Source organism: Monodon monoceros, unplaced genomic scaffold, assembly GCF_005190385.1.
Source record: "Monodon monoceros isolate NGI ecotype Baffin Bay Population unplaced genomic scaffold, NGI_Narwhal_1 Super_Scaffold_2, whole genome shotgun sequence".
Taxonomy (NCBI): Eukaryota; Metazoa; Chordata; class Mammalia; order Artiodactyla; family Monodontidae; genus Monodon; species Monodon monoceros.
The window spans coordinates 98,372,217-98,389,931 of NW_021703776.1; the positions used below are offsets into that span (position 1 = coordinate 98,372,217).

Consider the following 17,715-nt stretch of genomic DNA (forward strand, 5'->3'; position numbering starts at 1 on the left):
ACTGTTTCTAGGAGTGGGTCATTCTCCATGATTCTCCATCTATATTAACTGAAGATGTGGCGGTTGGGAGGGTCATTTGTGTCCTAGACTATAGTTTAGTAGAAAGCACTCTGAACTGACTGTTAGCCTAGGAGGGTCAGGCCTTCATTAGGTGGGTTTGGACAGACACCTCAATCACCCTGAGTTTCTGTTTTTTAGGTGCCCACCATGATGGGCACAGGCATCCGACTCTGAAGGCCATTCTGCAGCCAATGTCAATGCTTCTCCAGGCTGCTGCCCACACACTGGGGCTGTGGGCTGGGGCGGGAGTGGGTGGGAGGGGGGACATAGGCTGTTGGGCTTTTGAGGAGAGAGCTTGTTGCTTTTCCTGTGGCAGGTTGATGAGCTTTCACTGCAGTAGGCCTGGCAGCTCCCAAGAGAGGGCCGTCCTGAAGTGGTAACTCATAGGTTTACAGGGAGTGGCTAGACAGATGAAAAATATTAATTAAGTCACACCATAGCAGAAGGGGGTGTAGCTCAGGGGTAGAGCATTTGACTGCAGATCAAGAGGTCCCCAGTTCAAATCTGGGTGCTCCCTACTTATTCTTAACTTTTACTTTTGGTGCTGCATTTCAACTTCTTCTTCCCCATTAGACATCAACATAAAGACATTTTTTCTAGAACCAGCAAACGGTGAAGCTTTACTATGGTAGTTGGCAGTTCTTAACTCTAAATATAAATTAGAATCACGTGAAAAGTCTATAAACATGCCATTTCCCAGGCCTCACCCCAGACCAATTAAATCAGTGTATTTGAGGTGGAGCCCAGGTATCATAAACAACCCCCAGCGCTCCTAGCCTGCAGCTAAGTTGAAACCAGCTTTAGTAGAGCTTCCAGAAGCCTTCTCAGACCCAGGTTCCCTCATGCCAGCTCTGTCTGCCCAGCATCTTATATTCGGACTCCCCTCTTTTGCATCCTTATGTGGACATGATTTATAACTTGACCTTAATGGCATCTTCCAGGAAAATTTGCTGTTTCAGCGTTTCCTTAATTTTTCCCTTTCTCAGTCCAGTCATTCTCCATGGGACAGGGTGGAATTGGTCTTCTATTTGCAAGCCAAACCACCAGGATCTGTGCCTCTCAGGGAATGAGCCCTCACGGGGCTGAGAGAGTTCGTGGAGGATGAAATATCCACATGCCAAAGTGTCAGTTTAGGTTGTGTAATTATTAAAGACAATTTTACGTCTCATTCAAGCTTTAAAAGTAAACTTCTGCAGAAGGGACCAGTGAATTATATCAGCTATCTCAAAACTAAAGAACGCCATGGCTTTCTATGGTTTGGAGAACAAACAGCTGAGCATTTTGGTAGATGATCTAAGAATTCATCGTGGGTTCAGAGCTCTAGCATGTAATTCAGAAGTACACTTCGTGAATTTTATTATCCCCGGCACCAACCATCTTCTAAGACCTTTCTCACAACTACCTAAAATATATTTCATGATGTTCCAGGTTTGTATAAACACAGAAGTCTATACTTCAGATGGCCTAAAAACAGCTTCTCTGTAATAAAACTATTTGACAGCAAGAAAGTCTTAATGTCTTTCCATTGAATGGCAGGAAAACACAATACAGACAAAAAGCAATTTAAGACAGAACACGGTCAAGTCCAGTCTTCCTTGAGACTTTGTCTAACTTGATAAGCTGAAGAATAGCTCTTTGTCTAACTCCCCATGTTATAAATACTCTGTCTCCTCCGAGTTCTCTTATCAGCACAGGACATAAGTGCCTGTAAAAACAAAACTCCTTTTAGCTTCAGGGCTACACTTCAGTTTCCCTTTCATTGAAGCTCATTCATTTTGTTAACAAGAGACTTGAATTTTCTGTTTTTTTTGCGGTACGTGGGCCTCTCACTGTTGTGGCCTCTCCCGTTGCAGAGCACAGGCTCTGGACGCGCAGGCTCAGTGGCCATGGCTCATGGGCCCAGCCGCTCCGCGGCACGTGGGATCCTCTCGGACTGGGGCACGAACCCGTGTCCCTGCATCGGCAGGCGGACTCTCAACCACTGCGCCACCAGGGAAGCCCCCTCAAATGTTTTAAAAAAGGACATATTCCCTTTCAAGATCTTTGATCTGAAAAGTCCTTTCTGATGCCTCTTCTAGTTTTTACTTCTTCCTGTCGTTGCTGTTACTGAGACTGTGCATTGTTCTCCTTTTGACCTCAATCTCTTTCATCTTTTTGTGTTTCCGTGATTGCAGAGCTACCTTCTGGCTCACCTGTCCGCCCACCCATTATGGACCCCACTATCGGCCTCGCAGTCACGATTCCTCGGCCCTTTGTGGTCTTTGCCTGTGTTCTGTCTACCTTCCTCACAAACTCTTCTACTTCTGTGGAAACTCTCACCCATCACTGTGGCTCTTCCAGCGCTGCCTTTACATGTGCCCCGTGTGTGTCTAATTCTCCCAACCCCTTTTCTAGATAGTTCTAGATATTCTATGTCTAGATAGTACCTAGATAGTTCTATATGGTTCTTGGCATGTTCTACACTGCCGAGTTGGGACACCAGGCGCCAGTCTTCACTGCACGCCTAGCTCCTAGGAGGCAAGTTGTCCTTTATAAAGTAGAGTTTGCCATTACAAAAGACGTGCGCTGGTCCCCTCTCCTCCCTTGCAGAAGGCAGTATTCCAGCCTCTGGAGCTGAGGCAGGGGGAGCAGCAAATCTGCTTGATAGTGAGCTATCCTGTCACTTCCCTGGCCTCTGTGTCTTTGTCACCACCTCTGGTTTTGTGAGAGCCACCCCTGGTGTGGCCATGTCTGGGGTCCTCACTTGCAGCCCTCGATACTCATGTGCCTTTCAGCCGGAACCTAAGTCAACTACTGCCGCCTCGGCCCTTTGGTCTCCCTCCAAAGAGCCCGCTAGGCTGAGTGGTTTATGTAGTTTTCCTTGCCGGAAGGTTAGGGCAGTTTCATAAGGGAATTATAATGCAGGAGGTGAAAAGGAGGGTGGGTCCAAATGCTGGGCCAGGGTGGCCATCGGCACTCCAGTTGATACCTTGTGATATTCCCTCCAACAAGAGCTGCAGGCCGGCTGGCTGCTTCCATCGGTGAACTCAGTAAGCGAAGCCGTCTGCCAAGGACAGGCACTGGCGCTTTTAGGGCCGGTACAGTCCAAGCCCAGATGGAGGGGACGGGCACCCCCTGGCGCTCGCAGTCAGTATCCATTTCAGGCACAGCGGCCTTAGCTTCCTTCTCCGCATGGGAAGAAGCTGCATTCCCCTCTTTCTTGCCTTCAGGAGGCTCCCTAATATGCCCCCTCCTCCCCAGTCCAGCCATCTCCCTCTGACCGGGAGGAGGCCTTGTCAGTTGTGTATATGATTTCATTGCTGAGCTGGGGGCCTGTCCCTTCCTTGAATACCTTGCTCCAGGTAAGAATATAAAAACCTTTCTCTGCCTTTAAAAACTCTGCCTCCTCCTATTGATCTGTGGCGAGACTCAGCTGACCTGGGACGTGAGCGATCCTCTCATTATTCTCAGATGTCTATGCAGTTTGTCTGCTCCTTGGATGTCCCTCAGTCTACCTGGGTGCCGGTTCCTTTAAGTCTGACAGGCCTCTGGGGAGGCTGCAGGAGGGCAGGGCGGAGGGGGCAGGTGTGGCCGAGGGGTCTGGGACCTGCTGGGTGTAGGTCTCAGGCAGGGGATTGACCTGGCCCACTGCAGGGGTGCCCTTTGCCCTCAGTCCGACATCACAGGACATCCTGCCTTTCTAGTTGGGTGGATGCTGGAAAACCGGTGTGTGAAACAAGAGTGACGGCAGCGCAGAAAGAGAAAGGCCTGAAATGAATGTGGCAGAGGTGACGGACCAGGGAGAGACCAGGAAGGGTTTGGATTGGGAAGTGACTGGGGTCTGAGGGAGAGGGAGGGCAGGGGTGGCCGCCACTGGAGGCGGCAAAGACTTCCTGGACAACATCTGCAGTGCTTTCTCTCATTTATTTTTTTCCCACTCAGGACCTGGAAGGCTGGAACCGTGTAGACATTTGGGTTATTATTGGACATGCAAACATTGGAAAATAAAAGAACCCCCTCCCTACTCTCTGGGGGTTGCCATTATTAACTATCTGGTCTATTTCCTTCCATAGGTGTATATGTATATGTATGGACATGTGGACACCTATGTTTACACGTAAGTTTCTTTGTATGTGTGTATAATCTTTTTATTACATAATAATACATATACACATTATCTTTTCAAAAGCCCAAAAGAGCTCATATCGTACATGTATATGTCATACAATTTGCTTTTTTCACTTAATGGTATTGTTTAAGCATCTTTCCGTGACAGAACTCTGGACCAATTTTATCTTTTACTGTTGCATCGTATTCCTATGACTGTACCACAGTGTTTGTAACCAGTTCCCTGTCGATGGATATTTAGGTGGTTTCCAGTTTAGCGCTAATCCAGAAAAAGGCTGCAGGGAGTCTCCGCCCTCACTGTGCATTCATGAATATTTCTGAAGGATACCTAGAAGTTCCTAGAAGTGGAACTCCCTAGAGTATCATTTTTCCTACGTAACTTTGTTTTTGTTTTTACAAAGGCAACATGCTCAATATAGAAAAGTTGAAAAGGGAAATAAAAACACATAAAAAGCTGAAATCATCTATAACTCCTTACAGACTGTTCTGTAACTGCCTTTTCACTTGACGAACTCTCATGAACATTATTCTATGTCATTAATTAACCCTTGGACATGGGCTCTGAACCTTCTTTCAGGCAGGAGAAGGCACTGTCGCCTAGTCACAGTTATGTCACCATCCCAGTGTGCCTGACACACAGTAGATGCTCAATGACTCATTACCAAAGAGGATTATCTGGATGATTTGAAAGGTCTCCCCACCTTTAAAGGTCAACCAGGCTACCAGGGGGTCCTCAGCCAGATGCACATAGAAGTGATGAGGGAAGAAGGGCTGGTCCCTGGAAGGTGGGAGGCCAGGGTTCAAAGAAGCAGAGCTGACCAGGACATCCCAACCAGCAAGACTGAGTCTGGGTGTGTCAACACAGGTAAAAGGCGATAATTACACCACTCTACCAGGTCAGGGGGTGTAGCTCAGGGGTAGAGCATTTGACTGCAGATCAAGAGGTCCCCGGTTCAAATCCGGGCGCCCCCTGCTTTGTCTCACTTTTTTTTTTTTTTTGTGGTACACGGGCCTCTCACTGTTGTGGCCTCTCCTGTTGCGGAGCACAGGCTCTGGACGCTCAGGCTCAGCGGCCATGGCTCACGGGCCCAGCCGCTCCGCGGCATGTGGGATCTTCCCAGACCAGGGCACGAACCCGTGTCTCCTGCATCGGCAGGCGGACTCTCAACCACTGCGCCACCAGGGAAGCCCTTGTCTCACTTTTAATCCCAGAGTGGGTCTGGCATTACCTGTTTCCCCCTCCCTAGGCCAGGGCACCTGGAGAAGAAAGAGAAAGACTAAAACTCTTTGACTCACAACTCCTCAGAAAGTGCAGACCCAATCTGAAATTCAAAGATACACCTTCAGGTGACTTACAGGAAAATTAAAGTTTACAAGGCACAGACCCCTGCCTCCTCCAACCCCTCTGGGTTTTCCTCAGCTCCAGCCAGAGATTTCACCTTTCACAGATCCACACCTTCTCCACGGAGGGGGCTGGCGTGTCTTCATTGCACCCCCACGGGTTATAACCTGAAGTAGATGAACCTAGAGGAGCCCTTGTACTCCTGCAGTGGGGTAGCTGCTTAGCTTCCTGAGCCCCTCATGCTGGACTGCAGGTCAGAGGTCCTGGACTTAGGCTCCATGTCCCCAGGTCCTAACGCTCCCACTGGGTCTACTCCAGACTCACAGACCCAGACCAGGGTCTGGGGAAGAACAGGATTCTGCTTGGCTCTGTGGGACTAATGCCAAGGAGCAAGGGGTGGGGGAAGGGCCAGCCTGACCCTCCCTGCCTCTTGGTTCTTTCTCCTCTGTGCAGAATCGTTGGCTCCGGCCAGGGAAAGGAAGTTGGAATTGTATTCCCAAATCAGTGAAAACGTAAAAATAAGAAACAGGTAAGACGCATCTGTTCTTAAAAGCTCATCTCATTGTTCCTGCCTAATGAAGACCTCTGACCTCTGTAATTATATTCAGAACTCCTTCAGACACTGTGCAGCCCCTCTGTCTAATGAGCCCACGAGACCTGCTCTCCCGCACACAGAAGGCATCCCTGCTCGCCACCCCCTTCTGCACAAGCCTCTGACCACGCCCAGCCATTCAGGGCCAAGGACATCGGTGTAAAAGCCATGGCTCTATCGGTGGAGGGTCTCTGAACTAAACTAAGGTCACAGTCCCCCAACGGGGCTGCGCATCACACACAGGCAGGTGAGGTGGTGAGAGCAGGATGGGCTTTCATGGAAAGGAAGTTCAAGGCTCCAGGTTGGACCTCCTGAATTAGAAGGGTTGGGAGTGAGACCAAAGGACTCTATTTTTAACAAACTCCTGAGAAGATCCCAAAGGAAAGTGAAAATTAGGAACCACCAATTTATTTTTGGGCCCCATATTATAGGGTTGAAAATTATGGCCTTTTTAATTAAGAGACACATCCAAGCACACACACCTGATTAATAATAGGGTTGGGGCCAGATCCACAGGGCTAGTCTCAGGTTCTTCCTGTTCCCCCAGCCCTGGGGCAAGGCACGACCTGGCTGGCTTCATCTGCTTCCCACTCCCACGGCCAAGCCCTGACTGGGTGGAGGGAGATAGGCCTTCCCAAGAGACGACCTGAAAGGTTTCTACCCGATGTCTGGTACTAAATGAGATAAGCTTGCAGGGGCCTGAAAATCTGAACCACACACCTGTTCACCTGCAGTCAGATGCTCCTCCCCTTTCCAGATGCTCCAGGAGCCCACTTCAAACCCTTTCCTAAGTGACACCATCTCATGGTTGTGGCCTCTCCAGGGAGGGGTCCTCCAGCACCCCAGTCATTTCCGTTTCTCCCTGGTTGGCCCCATGGCCTGGCTGACCCACCCTCTCCTGACCATAAGCTCCTTTTCCTACTGGGCCCTCATTTGAGTGCCCAGAAGCTTCTTCTGTTAAAACAGAAGAAGGACGTTCCAGTGCTGGGCTGACAAGGAATAATTCAAAAGTCCACCTGAAGCCACGAGAAAGGGACTGACCAGCACAGCGGGGTTGGGTGACGGACCAAACCATCTGGGTTTGTGACAAAGGAAGGGCTGTGACCAAGGGGTCCTGAGCCCACCTCTTCTCTCTTCTGTCCTCCTAGAGATTTCAGTGTGGGGGACAGCAGCTGTTTCAGGGGATAAAAGGAGGCTCATTAGGGGGCACAGGGATTTGAACCGGGGACCTCCTGATCTGCAATCAAATGCTCTCCCCCAGAGCTGTAGCCCCTCCTGGAGGGAGTGTGGTCTAGTACTGTTCACCAGTGCGTGCCACCCGCGCCCCCAGCAAGAGCACACTGGCATTCCTAGTCACCCCTAGTCTGCCCCTGGGCACCTGGCAGACAGGTCTCACTGCAAACTCACCCTTTTCTGGCTATGACCTCATGCTCCCCTGTGCCTTGTGGGAACCCAGAAGCCTCCTCTGAGGTTTCCCTCCCTCAGCGCCCACCTGGGGCCACCTCACCGTCCCCTCTAGAAACACGGTAGGGACTTTGGGTCCCTCTACCAACTCATCCTCTGTGGTCTTTTCCCCTCAAGCCCATGACCTTGGCAGAGTCTCCAGAGACTTGGTGGACACCAGGGCAGGTATTTGGCCACAAAGGCTGCAGCCTTCACGCGAGGCCCAAATGCAGCCCCGGTTCCCGCAGGAGGCCCCAGACCAGCAGGTGGGCACAGCTGCAGTGGTGCCAAGCCTGGTCCTTTGGGACCCTCCTTGCCAAGCCTTGCCCCACAGCAGGACAGACCACCCCCCACTGAAGGATGGGCTCCTTTCCTCCGGCAGATACGTGGCGGTGATGTCACTACCTGACCCTTCTTAGCAGCTAAAACATCGGATGGCTGCCACCCAGGGGGCCAAGGAGGACCCTGGAAAAGTCCTGTTAGGAAAGGGACTCGATTATTCTTATAACACGGATAAGTTCTGTATGGTAAAAAGAAGAAGAAGGAGGAAGAAGGAGAGGAGGAGGGAAGCGGGAAGAAAGAAAACATTTGCTTCTTTTAAGAATACCTCGCGTCAGTGCCTTGCCTGTTGTTGAGTACATTACAGATTTGCAACAAACATTTGTTGACTAAAAAACATATAGAAAAATTTAAAAACACAATTAAGCATCAGGAAGAAAATAAAAATTAATCTCACGAGTGAACTAACTGCTGGTAACAGTCTGGTTTCTATTCTTCCAAACTTAATAATATATAGCCCTAGGCTTCTTCCCTAGGCTGGGGGATCCAACTTTTGCTGCTATGGTGGTTGAGTCAATTTCCAGCTACTTTCAGCTGTCATCCTATTCAGGCTGCATTTCTCCCTTAACAATGTTCTCCGTCCTGTTCTGTAAAGATAAGAACTGGGGATGTAACAGCACGCATATGCCTGCATTGGTCTTTCTTTCATGCCAAAATTACTGTAATTCTTGAAAAGTTGGTGGGTACTTTCCAAACAGGGCTGGTGAGAACGTAATTGATGTATCTTTGCTGGAAGGCTATTGGGTAATCAAAAGACAAATTCATGCCTTTGTTTTATTCACATGGGTGTACAGAGATGCATGTACCTGGTTGGGCATTGCAGTGTTGTTTGTGAAAATGGAAAAATGAGCTGCAGAGATGTGCATTCTGGGTAGGTCCTAAGAACTCCACAGGGACCCTTTGGGTCAAGGCTGTGGACCTACAGGCTGTCAAGGCAGTCACTTCCCGCCAGCGTGTGGTGTGGTGATCAAGGGCACACTTTAGCCCCTTCCACTAAGAACCTCCATCCTTCATTCAAATTAGAGAACGTATCTCAATGACAGCATCTCTCACCAACATTCCCAGTCTACAAAGACACGTGATGCAAATGGTTTTCAAAGATGCGAAAACTCTAGTAAATAATGCATTTTTAAGGTTGTATGGTTGGGGCTGTCTTCTAACCCTTGTGTTGGTTGAAGCTTTGTGGTGGGAGTGGGGGCATGTCACACCTCGTCAGTACATGCCACCTTTCCAATCCCTTAAAGTCTTTAGATTTGTCTTCAAGAATTTTCTGGCGTCTCCATTTCATCTATCCTTGAACAACTTTGATTCCTGGTTTTGATGAACGAGTTGAGCAAACAATCAAAATTATGACAACGCTTCAAAGTAGGACACTGGATCCAGAGTTCGGCAGAGCTTAACGCTAGATTTTTCCTTCTCGTCCAAAAGCCGTCAAGAATTCATTTCCACACACATTCCCTAGACGTTTGTTGTTATAAATCAGCCGAGTCTTGTGATTATTTTTGCGTTTAAGCCTTCACCTGCAAGGGGGACTTTTTAATTGGCTCTCCAGGGTATAGTGGGATTTTCTCAAGTTATAGCTCAAAAGAAAAAGAGGAGGCGGGGTGGGGGGTGAGGTGAGAGAGGAGGTAAAGCAGGAACCATATCCACAGAAGAGAAGGAGGGGCTTCTTCAGCTGGCAAAGGAGGTTCCGAAGTTGTTGTGGTGAGGTATATTCGGGGTTCTACAAATCCTCCCGTGAAGCCTCGTGACAACTCTGGGATCTCACTCTTTCCACATCAGAGCCCTAAGCTTTCACACCGGGGAAGCTGTGAATTAAACTGACGTTGTCACTCAGCAGTCTTGCAGAATCAAACGCTGCCTTTGGTTTTCTGCTAAATCATATGGCTGCTAGAGAGAAGAGATTTTGGTTCTTCTCATTGGGATTTTCATTGTTTTTCTAGACTACTTTGGTGCCTTTAGCGTCAGTTAGCTTCCAGTTCAATGACAAGAAGCACAAAGGTATCCGGAAGCCTTACCCCATAGGCACTGCATTCCTGATGGCCACTAGCGATAATTTACTTTCCCATCGTGCCAGTGTGGAATGTAAGTTATGACAGATTCCCAGGCCTGAAGAACTAATTGGATTTCCCCTAACTGTAGTTTTAACTAGTCTGGGTAATTAATACCATTTTCATGAGGCTGTGTTGCCTGAAACCCACTCCTAACACCAATTTATGTACCAGGTAGGAAATTTGGGTGCAAAACCAGAAACTAATTTTGAAACAGGTGAGGCAGCACTTGTCAGGTAGTTCATGACACCGAAGGGAAAGAGGTGTAGACACTCGATGGGCTCTGAGGGGAACCAAGATTGCACAGAGGCCCAGTCTGTGAAGAAGGGTAAGGCCGGAGCCGATGCCACATCCATGTCACCAGACGGAAATCTCAACTCCTCCTGCTTCTGTGTTTCACTCAATATCCAAAGTCTGCGGTGGCTATGCTGAGGGCACTCGTCCGAGTCCTCACTACCAGACAGTGGGAGACCAAGTATCTAGTATTTTTGACTTATGGAGTAAGAAATGAGGGTATGCCTTTCAGTAAAATTCACGTAATTGCGTATTCCCCAAACATGTGATAGGGTTCAGATGCTGTGCCGTCAATAAAAGAAAACGTTCCCCACAGCCCACGTGAGTGGGGATATGGATTATGGATGTCACCTGGGGCTGCAGGAGAGCAGAGGAGCCTTCCTGTAGATCTGATCTGATCTTCCTGTAGATCAGCCTGTGAAAGGAAACTGGAGTCGCAACACTCAGAGCCCGGATTTGAACCTGGGATGGCATGACCTGCTTTCCTGAGTAAGAAGAACGAATCTCATCTGATGAGCGCATTTCATCTCCTGGACCAAGTCCTGAACTTCAACACTAAGACCTCTGCTTGCTTGTCGGGTGTGCCACTTGGCAGCCCGTGCCCTGGTGAATTGGTCCCTCCTGTCTCCCTGCTCCGTTTCCTGCAGCCCCCGGACCTGGCAGCTATCTATGCCTGTAGCCTTACAGAGTGAAACCCTGGTAAATCAGCTCAAGGAGAAAGAAAAGACAATCAGTAGTGTTTGATTTGTAGTATTTGCCAAGTTGCAAATACTCCCACCATGGCCAATATCAAGCTGCCAATGGTTTAACGTTGCTCCCTGGCTGAGGGCACCAGCTTTGGTATCTACAGCTGGAAGTGTCTTTAGAATCATCGTGAAGAGTGGTTCCCATAAACTTTGGCTGTCTCTCAGTCTTTGGAGTTTAGGAGGGATTAACAGGAGGCTGTGCCTGTCAGATGTAGTATATCAGGATCCCCAGGGAATCTGAATTTTTAACAAGTTCTCAAATATTTTGAATGTATAGTCAGGTTTGATAAACACTGCGTGGTCTCATCTCTGTAGATCTGGCTGACTGATCTCACTGCTAACGAACCCTCTTGTGTCCAATAACTCACCTCTCCTTCCCACAGGCTGCTCCCTTGGGTGCCCCACCACCTCTTTTCCCCACTATCTTGCAGCCTTCTCGGATTCCAGGCTGAAGGCACTGCTCGTAAAGCCATGGCTTGTAGTTGGTACTGATCTCCTCCTTCCCACTCTGTATCTACTCTGTATCTGATCTATATCTACATCCACACTGTAATTCCTGAAGTCCCACCCTTTCTTAACCACAGACCTATATTCAGCAAGGAGACTGCTTTCTGCTGGAAGCTGTAGATTCCACTCACATTAACGTTTGGCAACCCTCAGGATCAGCTTCCGTTTTCAGCTATTTCAGGTTGTGTGACCGGAGGTAAGAGATGATCCCAATACAGTCAGAGAAAGTCCCGGGTTTCAGTCCATACAGAGTGACACTTGAGCCTATGATTAACTTTCTTTTAAACTGCTAGGATGGGCTTCCCTGGTGGCGCAGTGGTTGAGAGTCCGCCTGCTGATGTAGAGGACACGGGTTCGTGCCCCGGTCCGCGAAGATCCCACATGCCGCGAGGCGGCTGGGCCTGTGAGCCATGGCCGCTGGGCCTGCGCGTCCGGAGCCTGTGCTCCGCAACGGGAGAGGCCACAACTGTGAGGCCACGTACCCGCAAACAAACAAACAAAAACTAGTTACTAAACTGCTAGGATCAGCCATCCAGGCCTGAAGCCACTTCTAGTATTCCATGGGAACTCGACTTGATCCCTTGGAAACAGGAGGCAAATATTCACTCAGCTTTTTCTACTATATCATATAGACTCCTAGATTAGCATCCCCTCAACTACCTAGATTTTCATTATCTTCAGGTCCAATAAGGCCAGGATCAAACCACATTCCCAGCTTTTCTCTGAGGGTCTTTTTCCTATTACTCATTCCTGGTACCAATCAGGACACTTTGATTAAAGAAGAGGCCATCCCAGGCTAAGGGAAACACAGAAGGCAGTCTTGCCAGGATGGCAAGGAGCTCAGAGCACTGAAAGGAGGCCAGAAGATCTTCCCTTATAAAATGCTCATAAAGTGGGCAGGATTTCAGCAGGTCCTGGTAAGGGAGCCATTGTTGCCACCACAATGGATACTGGCTGCAGCCAATGGCCTCACTGTCCTTGCCACACCTCTGCCACCTCCAGAATGAATTCCAAGTTCTCCTACTTCTAGGTGTGATTTATTCTACATTCATAGTCTTATTTATGGGCATATAGTTGGCCAAGCTTAAGGCATTACCAACTGTGCTGGTTAATTTTATGTGTCAACTTGTTTAGGCTCTGGTACCCAGATATTTGGTCAAATCCTAATCTAGACGTTGCTATGAAGATATTTTTTAGATGTGAGTTACATTTACATCAGTAGACCCTGAGTAAAGCAGATGACCCTCTATAATGTGGATGGGCCCCATGCAATCAGTTGAAAGCCTTAAGAGAAAAAGACTGAAGTCCCCTGAGAAATAGGGAATTCTGCCTCCAGACAGCCTTCGGACTCAAACTGCAATGTCAACTCTTCCCTGGGTCTCCAGCCTGCTGACCTGCAAGATTAAGACTTGCCAGAGCCCTCAATGTCATGTGAGCCGATTCCTTCAAATCAGTCTCTCTCAACAAACATATGGACACCAAGGGGGGAAAGTGGTGGGGTGGGGGGATGGATTGGGAGATTGGGATTGACATATATACACTAATATGTATAAAAGAGATAACTAATAAGAATCTGCCATATAAAAAAATAAATTAAATTAAATTAAAAGAAAATCAATCTCTCTCTCTTTCTCCTGGCATTTTTGTCTACCTCAGCCACAGACAGGTTCCTGTCTTCCTCCAAGACTGAGACAATTGTGAATTCCCCAGAAAAGGAGTTAAAAGGATTCACATGCTGGGCAAAAAATGTAAAAAGAAAAGTGAATAAACGTTCACTAAAGGACCTATGAGAACTGACTCCTCCTTGAAGAAATCGGGTTCATCCAGAGCTGCAGGTGCCAGGGGAGGGGTTCTGGTGAAGACTTGCACTGCTTCTTCCCTTTGCAGGCTGAATCAGTGTGGTGGAAAAAGCTGGAGGTAGAACCTTGTGTTCAGTGAGTAAAAGCAAGTTTGGGCAGGGGGCACCTGGACTTGAACCAGGGACCTCTTGATCTGCAATCAAATGCTCTACCCCTGAGCTATACCTCCACCTACTCACCTATATTTAATAAGAACCCTAAACCTGCAGAGCCACACCCTGGGTGTCACATTTTGAGTTGTGTACTTGCTAGTGCTCTTCCATCCTACACCCCTGCAAAGGGATGCTCTTCTCACTGTGCCCACCCCCTTCCCCTGGCTGAAGGCACTGGCGTTGAACTCACTGAGGTTTGCAGCTGGAACATCCTTCCGACCCACCTAGAAGAACAGGACTCGAAGCATTGGCTACTCAACGGACTCTTTGAGGTTACAGTGGAAAGGGCAGGGCTGGGCAAAGGTAAATGCTCTTGGGCCCCACCTGAGAATCCCTAAACCAGACTCTCTGGGAAGGGGACGAGGGGACAGTGTGTGTCTCTAACAAGCTCCTAATGATTCTGACTCACAGATAGCTTTGGAGCTATTGATTTAATCTTCATGGTACAGATCTGACAAAAATGACAGTAGTAATTAAAATCATGCCCAAACAAAACACAACAGATTAATGACCAAGTCACAGCTAGAATCCACAGCTATGCTTAAGGGCCTCTTTGCGCTAAACATATTGGGCAGGAGAAGAACCGCCTCCTTTATCTCTTCTTTTCTTCCTCTTCCCTCTCCATTTGCTGCATCCTTCCAGTGCCAGATGCAAAAAGCAACCTAAAGAGAGGATGCAATGCATGGAAAAGTGATGAAGTGGGAATGAGAGAGATTTATGGGCAATGGCAGAAACTCAAAAAGGCGAGCCCAACAATGCAAGCAGGTTGCAAGCCTCTGCTTGTATCACGTGAGCTAACATCCCATCAGTCAAAGCCAGTCACAGGACCAAGCCGTATATCAAAGGCAGGGAAATATATCCCACTTCTAATGGGAGGATCTGAAAAGTCTTGTGGCAAAGGGCACAGAGAGAAGAAGTGAAGACCGGGGGCTAACTGTTTAATCTATCACGGTCTGCCCTCTCGGTCATAGTTATTTACATCTCTCCCACGTGCAAAATATACTCAGCTTTACCCCAAGTCCCCAGAGCCTCAGGCAGTCAAAGTCCAGGATCTACATAAGATCCCTTGATCTGGAAACATATGAACTTAAAAGATAAGTTATCCACCCCTCACATATGCCAAATCCAGTGACAGTACAGGAACAGACTTACCTCAATAAATATCTACATTCAGAGACTGAACAAAATAGGAAGCACACAGTCACAGAAACTGGGTATGCAAAAGAAACCACCGTGCTCCCTTCTACATTTGGGTACAGCCAGAGCCTCCTCCTAGATACCGATTTCAGTATTTGCCAGTCTTATTCACAATAATGTTGCATAACAAGCCACCCCCGACCACTAACACACAATGATAAGCATTTATTGTCACGCCCATGGGTTTGCAGGTTGAATTTGAATCGGCTGGTCTAGGCTGGGCTTGGCCGGGTGGGTGGGCCTCAAGCTGTGGGTCTAGTTGGCCTTAGCTCCTCTCAGTGAATTGGGCTCAGGGCTGGGCCTTGTGTGTTCATGTTGGGGCCCAGGCTGAAGGAGAGAACCTTACTGGGCCAGCACATCTCAGGGTAAGAGTGGAAGTCCCAGAGGGTAAGCCCAACCTTGCAAGTAGATCTCAAGGCCCTGCTTGTATCATATCTACCAACATCCTGTTGGCCAAAACACATCACATGGCCTGCCAGTTATCAATTTATTGACTGGTAGCTCCAAATTCACCCTTCTGTACCTGCTGTGGGATAACGGGCTGGATGCTTTAAGCATTTCTCCTTTAAGTGAGCACAATGTTAACAGTTGTCAGTAGAGGGCGCAGGAGGGACACTGCAGGAGAAAGGGGTCTCTCGCTCTAGCTCCTGTTGCAGGTTGGGCGGTGGTGCAGGTGTGTAAGGACATCTGGTGTGCTCTGCTCCAGGCACACGCCCAGAGAATGAAGTCCCTCGGTGACCTCGCTGGGCTGGTGACCACCTCCATACCCGACCCCCAACCCCACTCCCAGGCCCCCAAACCCCTCTGTGTACCTGCCTGCCAGCCTCGGCTTGCCTCTGCCCAGAGGTCTGGTTCCTATGTCCTCCAGACGCAGACACTGCACGGTCCAGGATCAGTGGTTGCCAGGGATTTGTTGCGGAGGGAGAGAGGCTGGCAGGCAGGTACACAGAGGGGGTTATTCCTCTTAAGTATAGCAGGGGGAGTTTTTAGGGCAGTGAAACTATTCTGTGTGGTATTTCAATTGTGGGTACATGACGTTATGCATTTGCCAAAAACCCACAAAACTCTACAAAACTGTACAACACAAAGCATGAACCTTAATGTAAACCATGGACTTCGGTTAATAATAATGTATCAATATTCATTCACCATTTTTATCAAATGTCACACTATTGTAAAATGTTAATGATGGGGCAACCGGGAGGTGGCAGCTGAGGTGAGGGGTAGAGGGGAACTCTCTATACTTTCTGCTCCATTTTTCTGTAAACCTAAAACTGCTCTAAAAAACAATGTCTATTAATTTTTTTAAAGTGATAGCAGGTAGGACTACCTGGATTATGGATCAGAGGCCCCATGATCCATGTTTAAATGATCTACCTATGAGCTGTTATTATCTAAAAAGCATCTTTCCACCCATAATGCTATCTGGATCTGTAACTCAGCCAGCCACCTGGGTATTCGTGGCCTTCCACGAAGCCGGGGGTCTGCCCCATGGCAGATGAACACCTTTCCCACCAGGTCTCCTTCCCACCCTCTCCCTCCTTGCCCACCTGGCAGCTTCTCAGCCCCCTGCAAAGGGCATCGGCTTTGATAATCATACACGTTTAGGCAAAATGCCCTTTAGAATCATCCAGTATCGTCTTCCCCCAAACGTGTCTGTCCGATTGGCTAGTGTTTGCAGGGTAGGAAGAGGTGGGAGGAAGAGTAGAGTATGTGTTGTTTTTAAAATAAAGGGTATCCAGATCCCTCCTTAGGGTCTCTGGGGCACAACTGCTAATTCAGTCGGCTCCCTGGACCTTCCTGCCTATTAACTCACTTGAAAAGAGAAACAGTAAATGGGAGAACTGACCTAGCACACACGTTTCTCCTCGGATCAAGACAAAACCTCTAATTCTGGATGAGGAAAACTTCCAACCATTTCCTGAGTCAGAAGATGACCTTTCCTACCTTTTCTCCCCTCTCCTGTCCTGTCTGCTAAGCCCCTCTAGAGGAAAGTAGCCAAATTTAGAGATCTACCTAACAAGGGGCGGGTGTTGGTACTGAGGAGGTCTACAGTGACCACCTGTGTGGATTCAGGATGGAAAGAAAACTGACAGGGGGCACCCGGATTTGAACCGGGGACCTCTTGATCTGCAGTCAAATGCTCTACCCCTGAGCTATACCCCCACCACAGATTCCAGGTTCTTAACTTGCATCATTTCAGTATGTCTCAATATCCAGGTATGCTGTACACTGCAATTATCAGCCATTCTCGGCGAGCTGGTGAGAACCTGCAGAACTGCATCCCTCAGCGACGCCCTCTGGTCACCAACCTCCCCTTCATTTCCCACAAAAGTGCTTACTTCTTGTTGGATGATTCCTCTACAGACTGAATGTCAGCTGTTTGTTTGTTTCCTTTTTTCTTCTGTGTGAAACTAATTATCCCTCATCCATCTGCTTTTTGTCCTGTGGATTTATACATTTTTATTGCTTTATTATAATTAGGAAAATGTTATTTCTAAAAACTGTATAAGTGAAAATATAGACATAAATAAAGTAAAATTAAATAGCTCTGACAGATATGTATTGGGTTGGCCAAAACGTTCGTTCAGGTTTCTCCATAAGATGTTACAAACTAATGTTTTGGACAACCCAATATTTTAGCAGGGAAAAAACACATTTTTTCCCCCAAGGAAGTAAAAAACTCAAACCATATCTCCAATCTCTGCAGCCTGAAATGTACTGTTTGCACTGTTAAATGTAGGTTTTTTTAAAAAAAATGTATATTGGAGTAGACTTGATTTACAATGTGTTAGTTTCAGGCATACAGCTGTACAGGGTTTTAAAAAACATATTCTGAATTAAACCCAGGATATTCATAGTTACTAAGGATTGTTCAAAATGTATATTTTCTCATTGTTTCTAAATTATGTACTTTCTTCCCTTACTATTTGTGTGTTACTTAAAAAATGTGTTGTAGGGCTTCCCTGGTGGCGCAGTGGTTGAGAGTCCACCTGCCGATGCAGGGGACACGGGTTCGTGCCCCG

At 47.9% G+C, this 17,715-nt stretch overlaps 4 non-coding genes across 4 annotated transcripts; 2 read left to right on the forward strand and 2 right to left on the reverse strand.

Annotated features, from left to right (window-relative positions):
- Positions 1–505: 505 nt before the first annotated feature.
- On the forward strand, positions 506–577 carry TRNAC-GCA. The gene has a single exon. It is a non-coding gene; the product is annotated as a tRNA-Cys (tRNA).
- A 4,490-nt stretch (positions 578–5,067) lies between these two features.
- TRNAC-GCA lies at positions 5,068–5,139 on the forward strand. The gene has a single exon. It is a non-coding gene; the product is annotated as a tRNA-Cys (tRNA).
- Positions 5,140–13,437: 8,298 nt separating this feature from the next.
- TRNAC-GCA lies at positions 13,438–13,509 on the reverse strand. Its single transcript has one exon. It is a non-coding gene; the product is annotated as a tRNA-Cys (tRNA).
- Positions 13,510–16,783: 3,274 nt separating this feature from the next.
- Positions 16,784–16,855, reverse strand: TRNAC-GCA. The gene has a single exon. It is a non-coding gene; the product is annotated as a tRNA-Cys (tRNA).
- Between the last annotated feature and the right edge of the window lie 860 nt (positions 16,856–17,715).